The sequence below is a fragment of the Gigantopelta aegis genome, chromosome 4, assembly GCF_016097555.1.
Source record: "Gigantopelta aegis isolate Gae_Host chromosome 4, Gae_host_genome, whole genome shotgun sequence".
Taxonomy (NCBI): Eukaryota; Metazoa; Mollusca; class Gastropoda; order Neomphalida; family Peltospiridae; genus Gigantopelta; species Gigantopelta aegis.
The window spans coordinates 94,302,167-94,311,643 of NC_054702.1; positions in this window are offsets into that span (position 1 = coordinate 94,302,167).

Sequence of the window (9,477 nt, forward strand, 5' to 3'; positions counted from 1 at the left end):
ATAATTTAATATATCTGACATTATTATATTTACTCAACATAGAAATATATGCACAATATCTCTGCAATCTATTTTGGAACCCCCCTTTTCAAAATCCTATGTATTGGAACCCCCCTTTTCAAAATCCTATGTACGCCCATGGTACACTTTTGACCATCCCCCCCCTCCCCCCCCCTCCTAAAAGTGTACATCCCCAAATGAATAATGTTGATCGACATTTTTCGTTTTTAAAAAAGGTGTACGCTGGCTCCCATTTGAAAATCCAATTTAACCACCATTATGTAATTTAGGCAAGTGGTTCATATTAAAAATTGAAAATTGTGGCAATGAGCAACTTGTTGACGAGATTTGATGCTTTTATCTGGAAAGTCTACATCATTTTACTGGGCTGCTTGAAAAATATAAAAAATTCGGTCGCCATTTTGATGACGTCATTTGAGCATGTTTCCCGCGACAGGAATTCTGGTGTTTTTATGACTATCAGGAATTTCTGTGTTCTGATATGATGTGACAACATAATAGAAAATTGTGTTCCTACAGTGCAACCTGATTTAATGTATACCCCATGAAGGATGAGTGTTTATGGTGTTTTATCCCCAATAGCACCCAAACTTATCTATTTTTGTATTAATGAAATAGCAGGCACGGATCCAGAAGTTTTTTAATAGCGGGAGCCCAAAACCCGTTGTTGCTTTTGTACAGGTGGATGGGATAAGTTTTCATTGTTTATGTATTCTGTAATATATATTGTTTGACAAAACTAGAGGGCGGGCGTGTCATCTGGACTCCCCGCCTGAACCCGCGCCTGAATTGTTTAATGACTAACGTTTTCAAATTGTTTCTTATATATAGGTCATACTACAATATATTCCGCTAGGAAGGTGGAAATGAATATTAATTTGAAACACAATATAGAGTGATGCTTTGATTATGCAAATAGCCTTAGTTATTTATAGGAGAAAGAACCTAAATTCCAAACATACAGAGATATTTGTAAAATGGAAATAAGTCAACTTTGTGCATTTGATGACGAATTGTGTATGAAATATGTCTGGCTTTGGGTTTGGTAAGAAAACAAGTATTGAATAGGAATTAAACGTAACATCTGCAAAAAAAGAACAACAAAAAACCCACTTAGGGTCTAATCATTTGATTGGGACTATAGTACTAGAACATCATCATCAGGTCTTGCAGGTTGCAGAATGGACCACCGAACTATTAGCGTTTCCATCTTTAAGAAAGATACATTTGTAATATTCAGAAAAAATATATAACGATAACATTCTTCGATTGAAAAATAAATTTACCAATATATCCCCCTTGAGAATTCTGTCTTGGATTAGGACCCATGGCACAGAATTCTCCACATCCACATGGAATGAGGTCAGGATGAATTATACCAGCAGGTCCAGGACACCACACGTGATGGAATCCGGTCGATCTGGGGTTGTGGCAGCCTGGTGAATAATAACACTAATTTTAAAACCACATAAAAATAAATAAAACGTTCATATTAATAGTAGATGATACGCTTTTTAACATAATTTATTTTATGAGAGCAAGAAAAATAAATATTTAGATCATATGGTTGCTCTAAAATTATCAAAGGGACTGTCATAGATACGCAGCCATTGTAAGATGTTTGCGATAACAGAGCCTTGTTGGCGACTACTATTTCATACTAAATACACTGTCTTGTTTAGAATACCCGTGTCCGTATATCAAATGCGTTTGCGGTCGTATACTACTGTTTGTAGCACTCACTTTTTACTTTAATTCGTTATGTATATTTTTTTCGTACGTACGAAAGTATTGGGAGGTGAAATCCGGTTTGGGCTACTACAGCATTAGAACAACAACAAACAGACGCTGATATTTTAAATTAGAAAATGTATTTAATTTGTATGTTACATCATCGAAAATGCTGTAGTGGCCGGAAACAGTTTACAATGGTTGTAAACTCAGGACTATCCCTTTAAGAAACATAATATTATTTTGAAATGAACTGCAACTTTGAAATACGAGGAACGAGGAAACGAACCCTGCCTCACTGTACTCGGACTCTAAATACGAAGTCCTTATAAATTTATAATGAACGATTTTAATCACAATCTGGACATACTAGTATACCATCATACGTTGATATGCTTCAGGGTTTCAATGTAACATATTTTTAACATATGTTTGTGTAACACATTTGGTCAAAGTTACAACAGAGTCTGTGTCGATGAAACGGGGGAATACGCTTAAAAGGTAGCAAAGGCTTGTCTCCATAACCCTTATTTCTAGGACATAGGTGCATTTTTTAATATATAAAAAATGCATTTCGTGGTTTTTAAAGGGACACGCCCTAGTTACAGCTAGTTGTTAACCATTACGGCGCTGTTTTTCGCTATTAAACCCATTTTTTTCACAAATAAATTTGCACTTTACTTACATTTTATTATTTAGAATACACATTTCCATTCACCTGAAGTGCTTTTTGGTAATCCTGGTAATCCTGATGTTTGTAAAACCACGAAAAGCATTTTTTTTTGTATTTCTTAACAAGCCGCGTGCTCTCGAGAAAAAAACGTTAAGCAAGCGAGGTCAAATCTATTTTTAGAGCCAATCTTCCTGTGTAAACGTCACAGACGTTGGTATACCACGTGGCCGTTATAATTTTGGTTCGGTTTGTTTTCTCGTGCACGGTTCGCGCAATCAACATCCGATTTGTTTTCGTTTGCTTGTTGTTCATTTGTGAGATTTTTCTTCACAGTTCGTGAACGTTTTCAGTAACAAAAGTTCAGACAAGTAAGTGTCTCAATACAAAAGTCTTACGATATCTGGAGAGGGGATACAACCAGGACAGAACAGTTGGAACATCTCCAGGAGAGGTGAAAAGAACGCACCGCAAGTCCTACGCACTCTGTGAAATTTGTCGTGACGTAGGCATTGTTGTGCTTCGAGCGACATCTACCGGTGACATCAGAATACTAACTTTCAAAATTATTTCAAGCAATTGGGACATGGGGATTCCCATGGTATTTATCGATATAAAACCTGCTTTTTCACTCCAATTGATAAAAACGTGATCTAAGTGTGTTACAGGTTTGTAGATTAACCAAATTATAATTTATTTTCGCTGGATCGAACTAGGGCGTGCGGCTTTAAAATACCAGGATAACCAGAAACACTTCGGATATATGGAAATGGATAATATAAACAAAACTACCTAAGCAAGTTAATTATCAAAAAACGGCTCTAACAGTAAAAAATACCCCATAGTATTTAAAAACTACATTATGTCACTTTAAAAAGTGGATTTTCATGATTTGAAAACCGGCTCCTCCACCTAGTAACATAACGTAATAGGAAAACTCCTCGTACTTGCTCCGGTTCTTTTTCTGTTCTCACATACTCCACTTGTCGCCCCTTGCTGAGAGTTCACACAACACTGGTTCCTTAAACAGTCGCTTTGAGACTTGCAGATGGTGCCTGTCGGGTTGTCCCAGTACAGACAGACACACTTTAAAACAAGCAAATATCAATCTAAATGGAATTAAAAGTATGCAAATGTGGACACATTGGTAGAGAATTTTATTTTACCAATTTAAGAAGGAAGGATGGAAGAAATGTTTTATTTAACGATGCACTCAACACAATTTATTTTTTCGCAAATATGTCTCAGGACTATACAAATATTAAGATGGAAAATGCGTCTTTTCAATTAGCAACAAGGTTTTGTTGATTGCCTCCCTGACTAGCAACATGTCAGGTCACGTTTAATTTCTCTCTTAAAGCCGGAGAAATATTATATTAATTACAGAGAGTGTATATTAAGGTAGCAATGTTTTATAAGATGTAAGGACATTTCCATCATTTACAGAACGTAAGTTATGTAGATCTGTGTGTATTTTAAAGTTATATAGGACAGAATTCAGTTCTTATTACACTAGTATTTAAAATTAAATACGCTGGAACGCGTTGTGACATGCATTGTATTTAGGTGATGTGTGTACAGGCGTGCATGTTTATGTTAGACCTGATATTTAATATTATGTTAAAAATTAATACTACAAACCAAACCATCTCATGACCGCGGTTATACGTTTTGTTCTATCCATATTCATAGTTTTTTTTCACGTTGTTTCACCTATTGTCATATATCTTCTTTCACTCCCCTTAAATTGCTACAGGTAAAACATATATGCAGTTGTCTTCGGTTGTACTCCATTTAAGATTGCTTTGATAGAATTTCTTTTTACAGATATTTGAACAATGTTTTGACCCAACTTCTTTGCATTACAATCAGGAATTACATTTATTTTATTGGGAAAACTTGTACAAATATGCACATATATTTCATGTACTATATTTACTTCAATATCTTGATTAAAAATTTTGACATGTGCTACACATTGCTGGCAGATTTGCGCTTGAGGTTTTCATGTGTTATATCCCCTTCTCTGCCTGTGCATACTTCTTTTTATATGTGGCCATATTGTAACAATGGCAGTTGATTTGAGTCTGTACAGGCAGATAATAGGGCAGTTTGTTGGGGCCTAGCGCGTGGGTGATAAATGTTGCATGAGTAGATACGATAAACTACTGATAATTTTGACTTATAATCGTGGCTTATTTGGCTTTCAAATAGTGTTACTACTTTTCTATTGTGGTGATGTACACCCGCATCCGGGACCAGATGACAGTGAACTTTCTATTGTACATTTAAACGTTTGCAGTATCCGAGAGAAAATGGACCTCATTCACGCTGACCTAAACAATTATGATATAATTTGTATTTCTGAGACATGGTTGCATCAAGGGATTTCTAATAATGACATTCTACTTCCTAGCTATCGTAAAGATAGGTTGACCAGAGGCGGTGGTGTATGTATGTAAAAGAAAATATAATCTGTAAGCATATGCCAGATTTGGAACGGAACAATCTTGAAGCGATTCTTGATGTATACAAGGTGACCTGCTATCCACTTATATCTTAATATTATGCTCCGAAATATTAGCCATACAAATTGGAATCTCTAAAGACGTTAAAGGTATAAACATAGATGGGGAAAGTTGTATTATATCTCAATATGCAGATGATATAGCCTTTATTTTAAATGGATCACCTGAATCTCTGGACAGTCCACTATATAACATAAGTATGATATATATAAGTATATCCTTTTTTTATTTTCACTTTTGTCACTGCTCCTTTATGTATATTAGTATGTACATTAATTTTGTAGATTAACATTTTGAAATTATTGTTTACTATGTACAACCAACCCTGACACTATCACAACATATTTCTGGGGCAATAAACTATTTATAAAAGAAACAACCAAGGATTTTCTATATGCACCAACCCACAGACATGATAGTACATACCATGGTCTTTGTGAAACACTCACCGGAACAAACAAAAAATCATATGAGGTATAGGTTAGTTCTTAACTAGCGTTTCGTCTTTACAATATCGTTATAAGCTATATTAGATTTTATTAAAAAACCGCCGGAATATGAACTAATAAAAGCCTAAATAAATTCTTCTCGCTTTTTACATACTGAAAAACAGCAACGAAATGCACAACTATAGATATCTATTCAACTTATTTAATTTAATTATGTCATATATATTATTGTTGGATAGTATGATAAATCTGGTATACTGATCAGGCTGAAACCTGCAAACGATTCTTTAACACCAGTCTTATTTAATTTCCATAGTCAGAAGCTCACCGAGAGTGGACCTATAACCAGCAACAGAAGCGCCACCTGTGTTCCTGCCATGTTGATTAAAGTGTGCCTGTGTCTACAGAGACATTGTAATATATGGTGGGAATCCGGGTAAACAGACCAGATGACTCAAGTAGCACAATCAGCACACGTGTGTATATACGATATTTACCCATCCTTGGGGATGTTAGAGGACAAAAATCACCAGCTATTGGAAAAACACCAGTTTCGTATTTAGCGTTGTGTTTCAGTTATGCTTTAATACAAGAACATGTCGGATCTAGCAATTAATGAACATACATATTGCTAAATATTTAAGAAATAGTAATATCTAGTATTTGTAGACAAGAAACCCTCTTATAAAACTTGTGTTCTACAATGTATTTGTACTTGTGGAACTTGTATATAACACTGATTTGATACACAATATATATATACAGTCGACCTTCGATAACTCAAACTTCGATCTTTCGTAAACGTCGATCTCTCGAAGTGAAACGGCGGTCCTGGCCGAACTGCTATACAAACTAGTAATAACAGACTTCGAACACTCAAACTTCGAACATTCGAAAAACTCTATCTCTCAAAGTAATTTTGTGGTCCCACCATAAAAAAATAAGGGATATTGCACTTCCAAAACTCGAAGTTTGTGGAGTGACTGAGCCTTTTAACTGTACCGGTAATACTTTAAAGAAAAATGAATTGTCACCCAAGCCAAGCGTGAGTGCCCCGACTGGTCTCGGCTATCGATGATACACGCGGTAATTACAGAATAATAGATCGCCGACTATGCGGAACGAAATGATCCTACATGCCTGCATTGGGTTGTCGGTGTTTGTACACGGCAGCGGGCCTCATTACACAAAGTACGGATAGTCTTGTAATCTTCAAAAAACTGTTGTAATAACAATTAACGCTGTTTGTTTTTTCTCTTAAACGAGTGCAAAAAAGTACATAACCTAGTGCTATTTGGCATACAGCGTTTTGATTTGTTATGTTATGTCTCGCTATGTTAGTGAGGGTTTTTAAAATGATTTTTGTGATTTACAATAATTTTGCTATTTATATTGTGTATTTTTTATTTGGTAAACAAACGTACTTAGTGCTAAACGACATTCAGTTTTTAATTTATTACAACGTTACGTTCCGCCTTGTTTTGAAATTTGAAAAATATATCAACTTTAATTTATCGCTTACTTACGGTTATATTTAAGTACGTGCTTTCAGTTTTCTTTTCTCTTTTTTTTTACTTTACTGTCAATTAAAAGTACATAGAGATGTACGTCAAATTGATCGGATTTATCTCGTTTCTGTTAATATTTACTTAGTTTTATCATATACACAGAAGAAATGTGCTAACATCCGATATCAACGAAATGATAATACTGCAATGCAGTTTCACTTTGAGGTCTGCTGTACGAATTTCGAACACTCGAACTCCCTAAAACTCGAACTATTTCGTCGTCCCCTTCAACTTCGAGTTAAGGAAGTTTGACTGTATATATATATATATATATATATATATATATATATATATATATATATATATATATATATATACACACACACACACACACACACAGAGACAGAGAGAGAGAGAGAGAGAGAGAGAGACAGAGAGAGAGACAGAGGGAGACAGAGAGAGTCAGTCAGACAGACAAACAGACAGACGATTCATCACGAGTGTTTTTTTATATTGAAAATATCAACCGAGTCTATGTTAATACCGATTGACTCGACGAGCTTGACATTTTACATATAAAAAAACCGCGAGTTGCGAAGACAAGATTATTAAATGCAGAGTGATTTTTACTAACATCATTGGATTGGAGTTTAGAATGGACAGGCATGTCTTTAAGATCGAGGAGTCTTTTAAAAACAACAATTGATTTGCTTTGCGCTAGTACTTTGAGTTACTTAACTGTTCGAGAATTCCCCAATACCTGTGTAATATGTGACCAATATTTGATAGGAATGGGTTGTATGTTACGACGAAAGGTATTATCGGGTTTTTTTTTTTCAGACGTAGATGCAGGTGATTCTAGATGCTTTTCTTTGAGTCCAATTAAAGTTTTTCCTATAATGTTATCTACAATGGGAGGAGGGTAAAGTCAATTTAAGAAGTGGGTTTTTTTTAAACCTTTTGATTCAGTTTGAAATGATTCGGGTGTACCTTTTAGCTTGATTGAATGGAATTCTTTTTTACATGCTTTTGGGTGAGCTGATTTAAAATGTGTATATTGGCGTGTGTTTGTTGCTTTTGTATGAACAATTGTTGAAAAGGACCCACTGTCTGTTTTAATAACATCAACATCTAAAATGTCGCTTTATTCCTGGAATATGTGTGTGTACAATCAATAGCTCTTACTCAGAATGGTCCCAAATAATAAATATGTCATCTATATAGCCAGGACAAATAGCGGCGATTTAACACATTTGCTTAGTAAGACTTCTTCAAAACAACCCATAAATAAATTAGCATAACTAGGGGCCATTCTTCTACCCATTGCAGAGCCTTGTATTTTGATGACATTTTCACCATTAAATTGAAAATTATATTTGATTCTAATATTGTTGCAACTAGTTTACTAATTGTTTTAATGGGTATATTGGAGTTGTAATTATCACCAGTACATGTTCTTTCTATTGCTTCAATTTCTTCGTTGTGAGGAATGTTTGTGTATAAAGATGACACGTCCATAGTTACAAGGAATATTTCTTTGGATATGTTTGGTATATTATGCAATTTTGTAAGAAAATCCGATGTGTCACGCACATATGAGTCTTAATTTATCCACGCGTGACTTCAGAATGACATGAGTTACGCTCTGTAGGTGAATTACATTCGGATATGATTCGGCGTCCTGTCCTGGATGTCCAAGAGGGAGATCTTTATTAACAGTTTTATGTATTTCAGGTAACTGAAATGTTACTGAACTACTGGTTGTAATGTTTGCCCAATTAATTCATTATTATCATATAACCATTCCCCACAGCTAATATACCTTACAATTTGGGCAATTGTAAATTCTTATTAGAGTTCCCCTACTTTTTTGAAGAGAGAGAGAGAGAGAGAGAGAGAGAGAGAGAGAGAGAGAGAGAGAGAGAGAGAGAGAGAGAGAGAGAGAGAGGGGGGGGGGGGGCAGACAGACAAATAGAGGATTCATCACAAGTGTTTTTAATATGGACAGTACCAACCGAGTCTATGTTAATCGGTATATGTTGAGGCTCTGCCGAGACGAATACCGATTGACTCGACGAGTAGCGAATTCCAGTTATGCTATAACACTTCCAAAATAACATTTTAATACGATATTTAGTTAATCACAGTACTAAAGTCACCTCAGTCGGTAATATGACGTCATCACGATTAGCTCAAATTAGTTTGACGTCACGCATTTTAACTAAATCTTATGAAAATATTACGCTTATGTGTATAGGTCTTGTTGGCTTGTAAACAAATGACCCATTGATATCAACAAATTATTACCTAGAGACCTTGCAACGTTGCATTTAATTTTAAATTTCAATACCATTATTACACGGGATAATACACTAAATTATCACATGAGTTTATGACATGGATATCATCAGTAGGTTATATGATAAATAAATAAATAATTAATTAATTTGATAGTAAAATAATAGTAAATAAAGAAATAGATTTGAAAAATAATAAATAATGAATAATTAAGTTCATAGTAAATGAATTGTAAATAAATAAACATAAAACAAATAAAAAAATAAAAAAAT